Source organism: Triturus cristatus, chromosome 10 (genome assembly GCF_964204655.1).
Source record: "Triturus cristatus chromosome 10, aTriCri1.1, whole genome shotgun sequence".
NCBI lineage: Eukaryota > Metazoa > Chordata > Amphibia > Caudata > Salamandridae > Triturus > Triturus cristatus.
Genome location: NC_140593.1, coordinates 245704762 through 245723834, shown reverse-complemented (window position 1 = coordinate 245723834; position 19073 = coordinate 245704762). Strand labels below are relative to the sequence as shown.

The 19073-nt window shown below is 43.9% G+C and overlaps 1 protein-coding gene across 14 annotated transcripts in view; it reads left to right on the top strand.

Annotated features, from left to right (window-relative positions):
- The window catches only part of SNX13 (sorting nexin 13), a 558687-nt gene that overhangs the window by 74793 nt on the left and 464821 nt on the right, over nt 1–19073 (top strand). For 9 of the 14 annotated variants that reach the window (XM_085630906.1, XM_085630899.1, XM_085630907.1 and 6 more), the window contains exon 2: nt 10791–10897. The exons of the other annotated variants lie outside the window; for them this stretch is intronic. The gene's annotated coding sequence lies outside the window, so the exon portion shown is untranslated. The remainder of the gene's footprint in view (nt 1–10790; nt 10898–19073) is intronic. 14 annotated transcript variants of the gene reach the window in all.

Below are 19073 nucleotides of genomic sequence, written 5' to 3'. Positions count from 1 at the left end.
TAGAATATTGCAGTTTTAAGTGTCTGCTTGTGCTGAAAGATCTTTTAGAACATCTCTCATCTAGAACTCCCAGAGGGGGCATGATTAGAATATACTGATTGGCACACCTCCGTTTGAAAATGAGGTACTGTGGAAATGTACCCCTGTGAGGGCACCCTGGTACAGGGTCACCCTCTTGTCCACCGGTCCGAAGACTAACAAAAAGAGAGATCGGCAGTGGAGTAAAACAAACCAAGTTTGTTAAATGCTCATGAACAGGACTGCGTCCCAACAACACCCTCAAGTGTTGTGGGAGGAAGTACACTGAATTCACAAACCATCGTCCTTATATACAATTTTGTTGCAATGCAAGCATGTGGACAGAAATGGAAAGAGCGAGTTTAGACACGGAAATAACTATCAGCAAACAAGGGCAGGTGGATGACCACTTGGTCCGCAAATAAGGAGGGGGAGCAGGAAGGTTTATGACCACAGTAAACAGTCAATAGATAGCCTCTAAGACCATGCGCACCGGCAGCTACAAACCCCCCCAGCACGTACATTGCTTAGCCATATCGAAAGAGGTCAACTAAAGTTGATTTTACAAGCAGGGTGAAAAGGCGAACAGCATAGGACGAAAATTACGAAGGAAGCGAAATGGATGCCACAGTCAAAAATGGCTGTCGCTTATGCTAACGTAAACTATTACACGTTTCCACAGTACAATCCAGTCTAGAATCAAATAAGTGGTCCAATTGGTGGCCCACATAAACGTTAGCTACCAGTTAAACTACGCTCTTTACCTTACTGGTGGTCAGTGGAGGGCTTTTTGTTGTATGGGATACAAGCTCTCCTTTTTCAGTTCATCACGTCCATCACTGGAGAGAAGGAAAGCATGAAAGACAATCACAGTAGTGAAGGCATGAATTGATTGCAGCAGCTTTACTGCATGTTGTTTTGATTTATAAAAATACTTCTGAGCAGGTATTGGTGAAAATGGCAAAGTCCCTGTAGACAGGTTGTGCTTACAATTACAGTAAAATGGCAGGACATCCCTGAAATGAATGCAAGGCCTGGGCAGTCTGTGCATCCAGTAGATTTCAAATCTTATTACTGTCTGGCAGATGCTTCAGATGCCTTGTGAAGGAGCTCCTTGTTGAGTTGAAGGGCAAGAATCCTGTCCCAACCCTTAGACTTTCCAGACTTCTTTGTGGTTTGTTTCTGTATGTGGTGTAAGGCCGACAATTAAAATAATACACTGAATGCATTGACCGAGATTAGATGTTGCCTGTGAGTTTGCTACCATTCCCAATATTTGTAAATGAGGTAGGGTTTTGCATGCTTAATAGATTTGCTAAAATAAATGGGTTGTGATGGTATTCCTATGCTGATGACGAAGCATATTAAATTGTCCTCCCTTTCAGGGTGTGAGTCCTACTGCATGTCAGAGTCTTTGTCTGACTCGCTAGAAATTGGGTAAGTTGAATGCATGTTATACAGACATTTTTGGATTAAAATTGTATCTATTGAGAGAGTTGTCAACCGATTTGATTGGTTGAAGCAGCCAGTCTAGATTTGATCACCCCTGGGCTTCAAGGCTCATTTTTGACAGGTGGGTGTTATCTTGGAGTGGGATATCAGAGCTACAGCTTGGATGGACAGTTTGATGTAGTCATTTTTAGTGTTGTCTTCCACTTATTTTTTCCTTTCCACTCCTATACACACCTCACATTAATTAATTTTAGAAATGTTATAATTTCAGGATGTATTTAGAACATTTTACTGCTTTAACTTGTATTGAAAGTTGTGCTTGGATGCTATCGTGCAAGAACCTCTGTGCACCAGTTGGCTATTTTTGTTCATTATGCGCCAGCTTACTAGTTGTATCTTTATACTCAAAAGCGCATGTTTAGTTGCATGATCTGAGGCGGACATATTCTTGCCATGATTGTTTAACTATGTAATTTATTATACCATTAGTTGGCTAATTCTTGAAGCCTTTGAAACCTTTGCGAACGGTTTGGTGATTTTGTGCATCTGTCTGTCAAGATGGTTGGTGTGAAACAGTGAGTTCCAAATCTTATGCCATCTAGGTTTTCGATGCTTGGACTGCCTGGTTTTTAGATCTTTGCTGTATATTAGTCTCACTTAGTCTTAATGTAATATCTGTCAAAACGAATTGTGAGTTCTAGCCACCATGTCCTCATTTTAATATAAAGTCAGCTGCTGAGCAGCTGGGTTAAGGGGATCTGGGCTGGTTGTATGTAAACATGTTTACTCATGCATGTATGGGCTGAGCAAGTGAGGCTACTTTCTAACTCAGTCCATTTTTAGTGCACCGAGGTAGCCTGATGCTGAAGGGACTCTTAATAAATTGTTCATGGGAGATGCAGGCCTTATAAGTTCAGTTTTGGCATAGTGTGGTCTAGAGACTAGTTTACCACATGAATTTCAAGGATAAACATGGGTCCAGATTGCACAAAAAAACATTATTTCCATCCTAATTGCTCTTCTGGTGCGTCACAATGTGTCATTTTTTCTGACTGCAATTAAATAAATTCTGGCGGTGAATCGCCTACCTGGCTTAATTAATTACTGTACTGGCCAGCTGGACGATCAAAGCATTCCCCACCTGATATGGCTGGCTGGCAGTGATTATTCTTGTTCCTTTTAAAGGAAAAGGGCAGGGCAGAATATGCATGCCCAAATTGCCTTCTCATATTGCCACAGGCCTAAGACTGCTCATCCTCAGAGGAACAAAAGGGAGGTCGCCAAACTTCTGGAGCCAGGCACAGAAGGCGCACTCCTTTGAAATTTTGGAGATGAAGGACCGGGCAGCTGTGTCGGTTATTTTGTGGCTTTTTGCTGTCACAAAGCTCTGTCCAGACAACAGTATGGGCCTAATTAAAACTGCTGCAGTCCATCGGACTGCCGTAGTCACGGTGGTAGGGTAATTGCAGTAAAGTACCTTTTCTTTTTATGTAAAAAAAATCACTGACTGGACAGTGATTTACTCAGTGTTTGTTGCATGCCTGCGTTTCTATCCCACAGCACCTACCCTGAGTAAGATTTGGACTGCTTTGCCTCACTACCCTGAGAATCAAGTACTTCAAAGGGGTACTTGCTTCTCAGTAAAAGGAAGATTTTTATACTAATTACTAGTGATTAGGGCTCCCGGGTTTATGATATTTTTTTTTTTGACATTCCGTCTGTATTCATCCATATTTTTTTCCCCCAACTTTATCTATATCCAGATATATTATGGATTTTGTGAGGAAAAAAAAGGCTGAAACTGATATACTTCCATATTTATTTAACCAATAAATATGCAGACTTGCTTGAATGTCTGCCAGGTTTCAGTGATATGAACACCCGCAGACAATAAATCAATGCACTTATATGAAAATATTCACATTTCACTATCAGCCTTGTGCATATCTACTGCTGTTCAGGCAGCCTCTTTACTAAAATTCCTTTTTTTTTTAAACCTCCTTACCCATCAATCCACACAGTTATTGGCCTGGCAGTCATGGCAAAGTGCATTTAGAATCGCTCAAAAAGCACCCAATTTCCGTTTTTCTACATTTAAAATTAAATGTAGACAAGAAAATAAATGTTTTTCTGTGTTTATCTGTAAAAACGGAAAACAGGGAACCTTACCTGTGATGGACTCCCATCATTTCCAACTATAACCCACTTTCTTGCAATTAGATTAGGCTTCTTTGCTTAATTGTTTGTCTTTTATTTAGTGGAAAGTTTTAGAATTGATATGATCATCATTTCTGGCCCCCATCATCCTGAAGAGTAGTTGCTGTAAAATGGTACCCATTACAACCTCAATGAAGCACTAAGAGTCCTTATTATATTGTTGCTTTCCACTGCTGTGGTCCTATATAGCCCTAGATCAACTACCACATCCATAAGTGAAAAATTGTCTCTTATTTGTAGTGCATTAAAAAGAGGCGAGGGAGTACTTGTTGGTACCAAAAAATAATTTCTGAGCCTGCTTAGCTCTTTGCTCTTAAGTTCCCCTCACACTTTATAATATGACAGTTGGATTTCTAGGTAGCTTAGACTTTAGACATGTTAAGAGGATGGTGGAACAGTGGGAAGCAGTGATCACATTTCTACTGTCTGTATTTTAAGTCATCTCACTTTGGTATTGCAACAGGTTATAGTAGATGAGTAAGAAGGACCATTTGTCTTTAAATTGTCTGACATATTGTTGGGTTGAATCTTCACTCTCCCCTTAAATGGTTTAGTGCCTCTCTGTGTCTCGTTCTCTCACTCGCTCTGTCACACACGGCCCAGCCCATGAGAAAATATAGATTGAAAGAGGGGCTACTGAAACCAGGAAGCAGGTGATAGTCTCTTCCGTTGTCTAAAAAAGATTCTTGTCTTTTTCACTTCCATGTTTTGTGTGTGCATATCATTACACTGATAAGTAATTCTGAAAACATCCTCGAAGAAACCTTCACTGTGTCATTGTGTTGGTGCTTGAGGCAAGGCTTTCTACCAGAGTGTGGATCATTTGGAGGCGTAATCTCTACATATTCAGTAAAAAGTGGGTTGGTACATTTAGAGGAAACAACTCATGAATGCACTCCTGCGAACTCTGATGGTTAATTCATACCAGATCCAAGAGAAGAACACAAATCCGGTCTCTTTGCTTGGGTGCAGCTTTGTGTTTTTATTACTTTGCAAACAGTAGGACAGGCTATAGTTGCTTAGTATATCTACATTCCGGAAGTCAATGCAAAATATATGTGTACTTGCACATTTTTCTCGCACCTTTCCGTGTGGTTATGCCAATACCTAAAAGCAGGATTTTAATCCAGGATTCCTTGACATCAGATCAGGAGCTGGAGGTCGCTTGCAAAACACACAAGATGATGGACGGAATGTTGTACATTGGCAAAACATTCACCCCCAGTCACAGATCTGGATTTAATCCATCGTTATTTTGCTCACCACGCCACCTCAGTTCATACATGGCCTTATGCAAATCAGTCTTGACCCTGTGCCTCATGGGGACAGTCCAGCCTGAAGTCCAGCTGGAGGTCGCTTGCCCATCTCCACAAGGCTTAACATTTCCAGAAGTAGAAAACATGATTAGACTAGCTTGATTTCAGCTTTGAGGCCTGCATCTCGTGTATCCCAGTATATACTAAGGGAATGCACTGGCATACATTTCGTGATGCACCACTTCCTTTGATGATATGATCCTCTTTGAGGAAAGCAGAATTGAATTGTAATCTTGGGACATTATTCAACTACAAACAGGATCTTGTTTAGAGATGGGTGCCCCGGGGCTGCTGAAAAATTGAGCCAGTCTATCGTATAACTAGGGATTCTTTAGGTTGTGAAGAATCAAACAGTTTTATATTGATATTATGATAGAGGCTGGGATTGAGGCATACATGTTGTGTTAAGAGCTGTGAAAAGTAGGCGTCAGTTATGCTGGTTGTAGGGACGGAAACCCTGTCTACAACTATACCTTTCTATGTCTCTTTGGGCTAGAAAATATGCAACCATATGTTTTAGTGACCTCAATGAAATTTTTATGTGAGAGATCACCTGACCTACCTTTGTGGGTGGGTGGGGAATGGGCTTTGCCAACCCACTAGGGATTTTGAGGAGTAGAGAAATTACTGTTCTTTGTTTTTAGTGGACTATAAACAACGTAGTTCATGGACCACCAAATGCTTCTTAACTATCAAATACTGACTCCCTGGTGGCCATCGTCATGGATCCGGCCATGCACTCTTTTATGTTTACTGCCACACCACTGGAGACCGCACACTCCATGAAAGCCAACACCCAGAATGTGATCCACTAGCATATAACTATGTGATTTAGGTGGAATACATTTTCTGGTTTCTCAATTGTTTTGACAATTACTTGGCCAAGATCTTCTGGAGAGCATTTAAAGTGGGATGCCAGTCATGGATCTGTGCATTCCTAAGGGTGTGCAGTAAGAAAGTGTTTGTTGCTGAACCTGACTATCCCAGTCGTAGATTTCTTCACTTTATAAGAAGCAAACAATACCTGTTATTCTGCATTAATTGCTGACATGAGCACGTGTATAGAGGAACTGCAGTGATATAAACATTGTTAATGCATGCATGTATAGTATTTGGCATTTTAACACGTAACAAATTATACCTAAAGGAAAGGCAAATTATGCAACATATTCTTTCACATTATCTCGATATTTTGGTATTTTACCTCACACTGACACGAGTGATCTCAATACTATATAAATTACAAGGGTCCCATAAGAAGGAAAAGTATACATTTGGCAGATGGCAGATCCAATTAAAAATATTATTCACCAAAAAATAATTTTGTCTGGCATAAAAATACGTGTGTCTCTAACTCACTGAGTAAAATTGTTTGCATAGAATGCGTGATTCAGTGGAGCATCCAGCAGAAAATAAACCTGCTTGTTCATACTTCTAGTGATAAAACGTGTTCCTGTTTTACCCTGCATGTCGCAGATCTGTTTTAAAACTGATCTGAGTTTTGGATTTCAATCTCTTTTCACAATGCGGGCCTCAGGAACAACCTCTTTGAATCAAGAAAGAGCCTTCAGGACAGTAGTTTAAATATGGGTAATGTAAGTGTCTTACCATGAGTCACTGTTGGATTCAAGAGATCAGGCCCTACAAACGTAAGTAAAATATTTCTGATTCTTCTGCACTGAGGATGATCTTGAAATAACTGCTGTGTTGAGGCGAAGTCTGTGATGTAGGTATTTTAGCAAGAATGTAAACGAATAATGAAACATGTATTACTTCTGTTTTGTTTGAATTACATTTAAATATGAACGTTTTTTTCCAGGGCGCAGACAAAAGTCCTCCTCCTACGTGGACAGCATTTTTTTACAACTGTAGTACCTAATCAATAGCTGCTGGGTGACCAACTAAGTTTTCCAAAGGGTTTGCCTTTGTGTTGCAACATGCGCACAGTGTTTATTTGCTGATTTTCAGTGTGTTTGAGCTAGAAACAATCTTCTATTTGTTGAAATCTGCAAATTATCCAAAAGATGTTGCATTATGGCGTAGATGTAGGAAATTCATAATTACGGAGAAAGCATCAGAGTCCACGAATATTATAATTCCTGTGGCCCAGACTGCACTCTTACTTAGGAGCTTTCATTGGATAAAAATGATCCAGGATTAGATGGATGCCCCTATATATTATTTAGGGTGTTTGATTAATTGTTTTAGGGACATACGACCAAGGAGTCTAGGTTGACAGACCTCTTTACCGTTGCCAAACTGAAAACATGGAGCTGTTTGATAGCCTCTTACGATTTAACTCTTGCAACTATCCTTGCATCTCCTTAGCAGTGGTGTGTCAGCCATAACTACTTCATCAATTTAGCCTAATTTGATTATATTGGAAAAACCCTGAATGAACATCAGTGATAAGCAGACTCTGCCCCATTATAAAGAAATTGGGGGTTCAAAATATATCCTAAGCTTTTCTGATCTTTGTTGCTAGAACAAACGATCAATTGAATGTAAGATTTGTTTTATCTTTGAGTATCATAACTTGCATTTATAGTACCCTTTTTGTGTGATGTTTTTTTCTACCATTTCTGTAATAAGGCATAGACTAGTTGTGCTCCTATTTAAATGTGTGTATATTTTTTAAGTTGTGACATTGCTTGTTTCAAATATGTTGTAATGGTTTTTATTAACCTTAAACTAACCTAGATAAGAGACCAGATAGCTAGATACATGTGTTATTGTTTACCAGTATCCTGTAAATTTAATGCAGAAAATAAATTTTGCAGTTAATTGACATCGTACTTTCTTTTGAGATTTCAAGATGTATGATTTCGAAAGGCCAATTGTGCACTTACAGTGGGCTTAGAGCCTGTAAACTGTTTACCATTTGTTGGGTCTGTTGTCACTCGTTTGCTTGCTTTCTAGGTCTTGTATACAAGACTGCACATGTGCTGCCTGTTGCAAGAATCTTTTTCAATTTATATTGGGCTTGGTGCCCACCCACTGTTTACCATTGGTTGGCCTCATTGTCCCTCTCTTTTGCTTATTGGGTATTTGTTAGCTTTTGTGGACTTTCCTTCCTCTTCTTGCTTGTTCCTCCCATGGAGCATGGACCTAGGTGTGCCCTTCTGCTGCTTCCTTTTCAGAAACTCATTTTTCTTTTCCGGTTTAAGCATCCTATGATAGTAGTGCATGTGCTTTCCAGCTGTCCCCTCGTGTATTTCTCCCCTCCACCACAATTGTGTGGTTGTTGCTGGCCGCCTCTGTGATGCTCTTGCCCTAGTGTGCTTCTCCCCAATCCACAGTGTTGCTTTCTCACCCGTGTGTTTCTCACCATCTCCTGGTTGTCTTGTCCAGGTGCTTCCCTCCCTGCTGCTTCCCTCGAACCCACACTCCATGTTGCTTCCTCCCTTCAATGCCCCTGTGTTGCTTCCCCCTTCCCACCCCCTATATTACTTCCTTCCCCTGCATATTTTTTTTTTTTTTTTTTGACTACCAATCCAACTTGGATAGGTAAACAAAAAGTAAAAAAGCACATGCGCAAGTGTGTAGCTGCCCATGCGTGTGATCCTACAGTAGAACCGGACAGCCATATTGGCTTTTTTCCAGTTTAAAAAAAAATAAAAAATTAGCCACGCACACAGTATCGGGGATCTGCAGCATGACAAAAACATTGGCAGAGAGATAAGTCCCGAAGGTGAGACCTATTGGGTTTGCCAATGGTTGTTATCTGATGGCTTGCCTTCCTCTTCCTGTGTATATTCCCATCCTTTTTGTTTGCTGACTTTTATCACTGTTGCTTTGCATGCAGAGAACTACTCTTTTGTCATTCCATGAGCTCTCTCTCACTCTCTCTGCTCCCCACCCCACCCCACCTCCTCCAGATCGGAAATGCAAGACGTTTGTGAAGCAAGCCTCGTGATAAGTCAGCTAACATACAAAGGCACATATGGATGCAACTGCCCCGAGCTGACGCTAGCTACCAGTAGAAAATACGTGTTCAAAATAGCTCGAAAATGTTCTAGTAAACATGGGATGAGGCCTGGGGACATGCCCTCGGTTTATCTCCTTTCCCACTGAGCCGTCTGATGATCTCACGTGCTCTGAGTAAGCAGCGCCGTAACTTTTGCCTCCCCTCCCCCCGCCGTCTTTTTCAGCCTCGCACAGGGAACGTCACAATATGCACTGTCGGCTTGTACCGATAAAAAAAGTTTTGAGTTGACATTTTTATCCACCGCATGCTTTTCTTGTTGCAAGTGGTTCCTTTTTAAATGTTCTAGTACTTCATGCTGTTTTGTGTAGCTGCTTAGTAATAGAATGCATTAAAACTGAATATGATTTTGCTTGACAAGAAGCAAGCAAATACTGTTTTTTTTCCTTCTTTTTTGCGAAAGGGCATATCAGTTTGATTAATAAAAACCGTGCTCAATGTGCCGTTTTTTTTAACGAGCACTTTCCGTGCTGCTGCAACTACACATATGGGATGTGGGTTTATATATAAAAAGGCTAGTGCCATAACGCTATGAGCTTAAATTCTAGCAAAGAGCGTTTTGGGACTGCGTAGTCTTATTCGCCCAAAAATCCTATCACGGGCTGTGAAAATACGTTCCTAATTAAGTCACAAATTGAGCACCTCTCGAAGTAGACACGGGCGGAACATCGAACTAAGGATGGGAACAGGCTTCGTGGGTAAGTGGTTCTACATCACAACACGCAGCAAGAGAGATTTCATGAACATTTGAAAAAAAATTGTTAATGTTACAAACCCCCAAAAATGTTATACATCACCTCTCGGGACTGCTGTGTAAAGAAAACCTTCTCTTGATACTCATTGACATGTAATCCTCTTTCAGGCAAAATATTTGGTTGAAAAAGTAAACACGGACTTCAAATATTGCGAACGGATGCAGTGATTTGGGGTTTAAAACTTGAGAGGTTGTTTCGGGGAGTAGGAAAAGTAGTTGAGGCCTCAGGCTTTTGAAATCTGTACGGGTAAATATGTATTTCCCCTGCTTTCCTTTCCTAAAGTTAATATATATTGCAGCAACTTTGGTCAAATATTGTTAGGCGGCATACGAATCTATGTTTTTTACACCAGTTGACTAGGAGGATTGCATTTTATAAAAACAGGATTTTTTTTTAGTTCGTATCAAAACTAGCTTCTTGGCGCTTTTAATGCTATGTAAGCAAAAGTATATGCTGTTGAGGTGTGGTAAAACTGTTTTATAATCTTCCATGATGCTTGATGCTCAGTCACGTGTCACAGTAAAAAAACACAATGCTGGTCAGTTGTGTACAACGAAAGCTCTCTGTTAAAATTGGGTGTGATGACAGCACCTCTGGTTTGCTGGCATGATTCCAGAGTAAAGAGCGAGCGCCTCCCAGGGTGTGGTGATACTGGGTACATTCCTTCTTTTATATGCATGATCTCCCTTTTGGTTGTCTGAGCACCGGCCCATACATGCGCTCTTGTTGCCTTCCTGGCTAACAGCACTGCCCTAATTAGAAGTGCTAGTTACAATAATTTGTTTTACATTGCAGGATGCTGGAAACATTGAAATGTGTGTAAGGCAGACTGCAGTGAGCCACCCTAAGTTCTGTGGTGCGTTTGACTGGTGGAACAGGTTTCGAGAGTTTGAACCCACGCCCTACTTGGCGGTTCAACTGTGTGAGGAGATTCGCAAAGGAGACTGAATTGTTAATGTCTTGGTTCTTCTTTCCAAGAAAAGAAACATGTTTTCTACTTTTAACGCCTCTGCACACTCTGATGACCCCAGTCTCTTTCCATTGCAGGGAGTCCTACTAGCAATTTTCTTAACCCCTGGATAACCTCCTATTCCCATCAACCATATTTATAATGGGACCTGAATCCTGTTCTCAAGAAGGCGTCCTCTCTGCCTGTAAGTACTCACTGTCAACAAGAGCATTTCTTTTGACACGTTTCTGGTGTTAGAATAAACTTTATTGGAAGCTCTTGTAGAATGCCAAGCTCAATGTTACTTGGTTTATTTATCCAGCTATATGACGGGAACACATCAAAATGTGTCTTTGAATTTACCTAAAGGTTGAAATGTCCTAGTGTATTATTCTTGCATTCTTTCTCCTTACCTTGACATAAAGTGGGCCAAACGTTCTAAACCTGTATGTTTACTAAACAGGCAACACTTAAAAATCTCCCAGTCTGTTACTGTCGGAAGGATTTTTGTTTAAACTCTTTTTATTGGCATTTTCAAGATACAAGCAAATGTATATTAGGCATCAATAGATCCCAGAATCTAAGAATGAATTCGATCAAGTAACCATACCAGAAATCAAGGTCTCCCGAGGAATCTAATAGTTGGGGTTCCAAACGCAAGCTGAAATATCCGATCCTTATATAAAAAGCTAATACCATAAGAGAGGAACAATATTATCAATAATCATAATCAGAACACAGGCTCGTAGGTGGGAGAGGCCTCCCATATAACATAGAGAAAGTAGAGAGGATAGTACAGGAAACAATTTACTTATTAATAACGTTCATGAGGTGACTGGAGGTGGGAGAGAAAGTCTATTATGTAATACGTATAGGGGGCATTGCCTTGCTGTCTGCAACAGTCTAACAGTCACGATTCACAGAGAAGGAGAGGACAACCCAGAGAGTGGTGCCTGAGGCCCTCTGCCCATTAAAGTTTTAAAATAGGAGCACATCGGAGAGAGAAGAGGATGCAATCTTTCAAAGAGCTTCTTCATATATGGGTTCCAGAGTGTGATTCCACCTGCACCCAATAGAAGCCGTCGATATAGCACTTGCCTCTGCCAGTGCCCATTTATGAGTCACCCTAAAAACCCCGCAAAAACCCCTAAGGCCCAAGCCTGCATCAACTAAGCCCCTTAACTCTAACATGCCTACTCCTCCTTCAGGCCCTGTTCATCCGGCACAGCCGGTAGATAGGACCACACCGACTCCCCTAATGAAGCTTCCCTTGAGACCACGCAGACCTAACCTACCCCCAGAGACTAATGATCTCACTGTAGTCATGGCGGGTGTCCCCTCACTCGAAGAAGGTGAAACTGAGGATTTTTGTGCCCTGAAAAGTAGGGTAATTAAGTGGTTAAACATAAATAGACCCCTCCCGACACACCTTAATAACGAAATCATAATGGTAAGAAGGGTGCCATGGGTGGGGAGAACATACAAATCTATTATAGGGGACTGCATATTGGTGAGTTTTAGGGACACAGGAACGGTGTCCTACATATGCCAAGGGAAGAATAGATCCAGAGAATCCACTATCCAAACCCTTCGTGTATCTTTCTTTTTCCCCATTATTCCAGTCCCATTGCAGCCGCCCCAAATTCATGACAACTGGGAGAGGGTTGGCAGGAGGGGGAGACACTGGGCCTTCAACCCTAGGCCATTATTTGGCCGACCAGAACCACCCTTGCACACCTATAACCGGTTTACTTGCCTGAACGGTCTAGAGGGGGTGGATTGACAAACAGATAATGTCCCCCAGGGTCACATGGATAAGGGCGTTTTGGTAGAGGTGGTGGAGGAGCAAAACTCTCAGGCTCAGCAAACTCTACTGAGTGGTGTGGGGATTTCCATGTTTGCTGAACCTAACGCTACAGCCATAGAAGGTATAGGAGGGGGACATGGGCTGGCTACGCAAGGGTCATTACAGGAGATACCATCAAGGCCCCAGGGGGGTTCAAGACGGAGAGGGAGTGAGATTCATCTCCTGGAATGTAGCAGGCATAGCGGGCAAATTTAATAACAAGGAATGGGTTGATTTTATTAGAAAATTTCAAGTTATATGTGTACAGGAGACATGGGCCTTGGTGAATAATTACCATCTACAGGGGTACAAGTGTTTTTTTGTCCCCGCCTGAAAATCCAGATCAGGGAGAGCAATGGGCGGTTTGTCCATCTACGCAGATTTAGACCTCCCAGGCTCCTGGTCCTCCCCAGATTGGAACTCACATGGGATTCAGGTAGTTCGGTTCCTCGGAAAGGGGTTAAGATTTTCTGTTCTTAACATCTATAACACTGAGATAGTAAACAACCATATCCCGCTACTAGCTGAACTAGACCATAGGCTGGGACAAGAAACAACATTCCAAAATAAGGGGCCGCCGCACGGGCTGCTTTTAGTGGGAGACTTTAATTGCCACCTCTGTCCGGCACTGGTCAAGGTAAACACAGACTGGTCACAATGTCCAATGGAGAAGGGTCCGCATTTTTCTCATACGCCTACTGGGTTGGCTCTTAGGTTGCTTCGGCTTAAGTACGACCTAGAGCATACCATTAATATGATAGACCCACAGTCGGATGGTTCAGTCCCACCAACTTTCAAGGGCAGGGGTTGCTCATCTATTATAGATTATATTTTGGCCTCGAGATCCCTGATAAACAAAATAATCAGTGTAGGGATAGATTGGAGCAGTTTTAGTGACCACAATCCCCTTGTTTTGATGCTCTCGTATAGGGTGGGTGCTGGAACTAGAGTCCACCGCTCAATTGAGGAGAGGGTCACAGATCAAGGTAGGAGACTGAAATGGTCCAAAATAGATGGGGTAAAGTTTTATAAAACTTTGGGCGACAAGGGCCGACTAGCCATTAACGACTGTCTAGACCTAGAAGTCCAGGGACCAAGGGTACTGGAAGCATTTGACCAGATTGCTAACCTGGTCAATGGCCTACTTAGGACCAGTGCGCCCACATGTAATCTGGTAAATCCCCGGTGGTTTGATAAAGACTGCTCTAAGGCACTGAGGGAGTTGAAATGCTCCCTTAAGCTAAAACCAAGGGACCCTCAAAAAATCAAGGGGTGCAGAGAAAAATATAAAAAAGAGACCAAAAGGAGGAAACGTGCCCTGCAGGCAGAAGCTTGGGCAGACTTAAGAGAGGCAGGCGAAAGAAGGGATCTAGCGGGATTTTGGAGAATCATTAATAAACCGACCTTTCAAGAAAATGATTCCCCAGAGATAGGGGTTAGCATCCTCCCGGAGCAGTGGGTCACACACTTTAGGGGTCTATATAACCATGAGCCCGGTATCCATGTAGAGTCACCCGTAACCACAAGTCAGGTTCCCTCGGTAGTATTCACTCTTAAGTAGATTACTGCAGGGATGGAGGGTCTGACTAAAAATAAAGCCCCGGGGCCGGATGGAATTCCCCCTGACCTGTTTCTTAGTAATATAGAACTATGGGCCCCGCTGATGACCAGGGTCATAAATACTGCGACCATTTGCGGCCTGCCACCATCCTGGTCTAAAGCGATCATCGTGCCAATCTTCAAAAAGGGCAATAGGGATGACCCCAAGTGCTACAGGCCCATTTCCCTGATTGACGTATCGGCTAAACTTTTGGGTAGGGCAATCCTCAACAGACTGTCCGAGTGGTCCGAAGAGAATAACATCTTCTCGGACACTCAATACGGGTTTAGGACAGGGAGGTCCACCAGTGACCAATGCCTGAACCTTTACATGCTGACTGCCAAATATACTCTGGCCAGTGATGAACCCATTTATATGGGATTCATGGATCTGGCAGCAGCATTCGATCACGTCAATAGAGGAAAGCTGTGGGATATGATGTTAAGCATGGGGATTGAGAGTGGTTTAATTACCATATTAAGGGAATTACACAGCGACACCACGGCCAAGGTTCGATTTAATAGGGAGGGAGGATTGTCTGACTCTTTTCCCTCTAAGAGTGGAGTCAGACAAGGTTGCATTCTTGCCCCTTTTTTGTTCTCCCTTTATATTAATAACCTGGAGCAGTTTCTCTTGGGGTTAAAGGCAGATTCCCCAAGGGTCGGGGCGCGGCATATTCCTGTTCTGCTTTACGCAGATGACGCGGTTCTGCTTGCACGCACACCTCGAAGCTTACAAATCCTGATAGACGGGTTTGTTAGGTTCATGAGTACACTGGATCTATCTGTCAACCTGGGCAAATCATATGTACTCCTGGCCGGCAAAAAACCTTCCTCTAAATTTACTTATACAATAGGCACCCATACTTTAGAGGAGGTCAAAACGTTCTCTTATCTTGGAGTAACCTTTGATGGTGCTTTGCAGTTTAACTCTTTAGTGGTGGAACGTTGTAGCAAAATGATTGCCTCTAATGGGGCTATAGCTGGATATGGCAGGAGGCTAGGTAGATGGAGCCCGGAACAGGTGATGAACTTGTATGGCTCCGTATCATGCTCCAAAGTAATCTATGGGGCAGAAGTATGGGGCTTTGTGAACACCACTAGAATTCAACAGGAAGAAAACAAATATCTGAAATCTATCCTGAGGGCACCACCAAGTACCGCTGGAATCATAGCTCATAGGGAGCTAGGGAGACCATACTTGGATGACCTGTTAAAACTTAGGCCAATTGTGGCCTGGCTAAAAAAATATGGGTTAATCCAGATGCGCATCTAAGCAGAGAAATTTTATTGGACTGCTTAGATAGGACCCATTGTATGCGCATCCCCTGGCTTAAATATGTAAGAAACACCCTTGAAGATTTAGGCTTTGGAAACCTCTTCACGAACCCCACATCAATTTCAGCCCAGCACAAGAAACCAGTAGGGGAAATTTTCCTAGAGCGGAAAACCCAATGTAGAGCTGAGGCTGAAGGTGTTAAAAAGACTGTGAGGGCTCATAATCTGGTAAAGAGTGTGGAGGGTATGGAGCCTTATCTGTATCTTGTGCATAATGCACAGGATAGATTTCTTATGTGCCGTTTTAGACTGAATTTACTTCCTTTTATGTTGGCCTCACCAGCAGGTTTCACCACGTCAATTGAGCAGAAGGGACCCTGCGGCTGCGACAACAGGTCTCCGCAGGATTCCCTTCATTTTGTTTTGCTCTGTCCCTATTTCTCTATGCCCAGGCGCAGATTTCTCGTAAATATTTTAAAAAAAGCCCAACAGGAACGTGCCAGGGACACATTAGTCTTTTTGCAAAAAGCCTCTGATCCACTAACATTGTGCTGTATTATGAATTTTATTAAGGTTGCGGTCCGATTAAAGATGACTAGGGGAGAGGAATGAAAGACTTTGGATTTTCCTTTTTTATGATCCTGTATGTCGGTATCTCTATTTGCACTAACTTTGTATAAGGATCTTGATTAATGTTTAATGACTTTTTATCCATGTATATATATGTGCTTTTATGGTGTTTTTTAATCACCGAATAAAGATTTAAAAAAAAAAAAAGTCACCCTAAGCCATACTGTCATCTAAGGGTTCTGAGCTGCTTTCTAGGACATGGTTATCAATATTTTAAATAATGTTAACGCGGGGCGTGGCCAAGATGGCGCCGAGGCAAGTCGAGCCTTGACAATTCTCCTGCCTGCCGCCGCCCTAAAGAGCGCTTCCCAGGCCCGGTTCAGGGCATAAGCAGCACCGGAGAGGCCACTAACACCTGCGGAGGGGCCGGCATCAGCGCGACCCTGAGTGAGCGCACCGAGAGGCAGCTAGCGAGATCTGTCAGTGGCGGGTAAGGACGCTGCAGCGGCTGTGGCGTGCACGGCCAGGGCCGGATCGGTGCTGTGCAGGTGCCGAGGCTTCCATGTGGGGATCAGAGGAAGTGGGCCACGGTGTGTAAGCCTGCCGCACCCCTCCCCTCCCCTCCACAGAGGGCCTTCAAAGGACACACCAGCATTGAGCCGAAGGTGGGGTCTCGTGAGGCTGTACTCAGCAAGCGAAGACTGGCAAGCTGTCCAGGCTGAACCGGAGGGGCGAGGTGGCATCTCGGCGGTCCCCTCCTGGGCTTGCCCCCCTACTGCGATTTCTTCTCGGTGGGCGGACTGGCCCGAGTCAAACGCCCCCCACCCGCAGCATACGGGAGACCGGGCAACGGCCCTGGGGTGGTGTTGGAGGAGAGGCTGGCCAAGACTCTGTAGGCTGGACGCAAGCATAGCGGCCACGATCCCGGAGATGCAAGGGAGGTAGGCTGCGGTACGCACTGTCCTGTGCCTCCCTATTACCACACACACACACACATCAAAAGGCATACCAGTACCTGGCAAGATGCACACCCCCCACAGTTCGAAGGGCCAGTGAAGAGCACTGTTCAGCCATGACCTCCATGGCGTGAAAGGAAGAGACGGGCTCAGGGTGCCAGAGCGGAGCTGTGGGGAGACTCGTTGGTGCTCCATACCCCCCTGCACACATCCCTTCCCCCCCACGTGTCAACGAGCGCGTCGGCCTGTGCTAAGCAAGCGCCACTGAAGGCAGTAAGAAGGGTGCAGCGAACGCGGTGAGGGGCGCACTGCGAGGCCCAACAGCTTCCACTGTTATTGCACGTCGAGGATCCAGTTACACGAGGGTGAGGCAGCAAGCCACAGCCCGGGGAGCGCTGCCACAAAGGCCAATTCTTACGTAACTGCCAAGCCCATGGCTACAAGATGTAGAAACACATACAGATGCACTGTCTGACCACGGCACGGTCACATTCTCTCTCTCTTCCTCCGACTGCTCTCCCCTCTAGGCCCTGGCGGTTACGGTACTCTATGCTACATCGGAAGGAGGTTAAAAAAACCAAATCCAGCTTTCACTTGAAGACTATCTTACACATAATGATACCCCCGAGACTTCACCCGCGACACTATGGGGAGCACTCAAAGCTGTCATTCGAGGGGAATTTATCGCTATATCTTCAGCAGATAATAAGTTGCCAAGCGCAAAGAGAGCGGACCTTATTGGGTGAACCAGGGAACTTGAACGCATATATCAGCACACGGGAGCCCCAAGGGTCTGTCGCCAACTATCCAACATGCGCGCTCAACTGGCATCATTAGACACAGACAGGGCAGAATACTCCAAACTCTGCTTACGGCACTCATATTATATAGGGGGAGACCAGTGCGGCCGGCTAATACCCTCCGGGCTAAAAGACAAGAAGGGGTGTTTCTGAGATTTATTCCTCAGCAGGGAACCTGGTCACTGAAGGCACAGACATAGCGAACGCCTTCAAGGACTTTTACGAGTATCTATATAGTTCTCAACATCTAGACACAGAGGCCGGATTCCAATATCTGAAGAGGGCCTCGACCCTTACCCCGGCTCAGGCAGAGTCCCTAGACGAGGATATTCGTATCAAGGAGGTCATATTGGCGATAGCGCGCCTTAAACTTGCAAAGTCGCCGGGTCCAAATGGGATTTCAGCGGCCTTTTACAAATCCTTTTGCTCCACCCTAGCCCCTGTCCTCACAAAACTCCATAATTCCTTTTCAGATCCCGCCTGAAATGCTTAAAGCCTCTATAATAGTTCTAGCTAAGCCAGGGAAAGACAAACAATGTTGCAGCTCCTACCGGCCTATTTCCCTTTTAAATATTGACCTTAAATTAAACATGAGTATTATTGCCCACAGAATCGACATGTATCTCCCCTCCTTAGTGGACCCGGACAAAGTAGTCTTTGTTCCTCATAGGCAGGCCAGCGATAATACTAAGAGAGTGCTGCATATCATTGACAAGGCAAACAGGTTCCAGAGGGAATATATGCTTTTAGCGGTCGATGCAGAGAAGGCTTTCAACCGGGTCCACTGGCCATACCTCAACCAGGTGCTGGCACACTTCGGGTGCGGGGACAGATGTAGGACTCGCATCCTAAATTGCTACCAAGCCCCTACTGCGTCAGTCCCGATTAATGGCTCTACCTCAACCCCCTTCTCCATACTCTGAGGTACCCGTAAGGGCTGCCCGCTCTTGCCTTTATTATTTGCTCTGTATATGGAGCCTGTGGCCCAGAGGATCCAAGACCATCTGGACATCATTCACGTCCCATTTGGTGGGGATAGTCATACCATCAGTCTATATGCCAATGACGTCCTGGCATCCCTGGTGCAACCGATTATTTCTCTTTCTTCCTTTATGGGGGAACTGAAGGCTTTCGGGATAGTTTTAGGATTCCAAATCAGCATTAATAAATCTCAAGCACTTAACCGCTGGGTACCTTAGGGAGCAGTAGATCTTCTTGCGTTCCAGTTCCCGGTGCTGTGGCCTCTGAGACTATTCCGTATCTGGGGATTATCCTAGTAGGCACGATTCAAGTGACAATATACAGCAACTATGGGGCACTCCTTCGACAAAT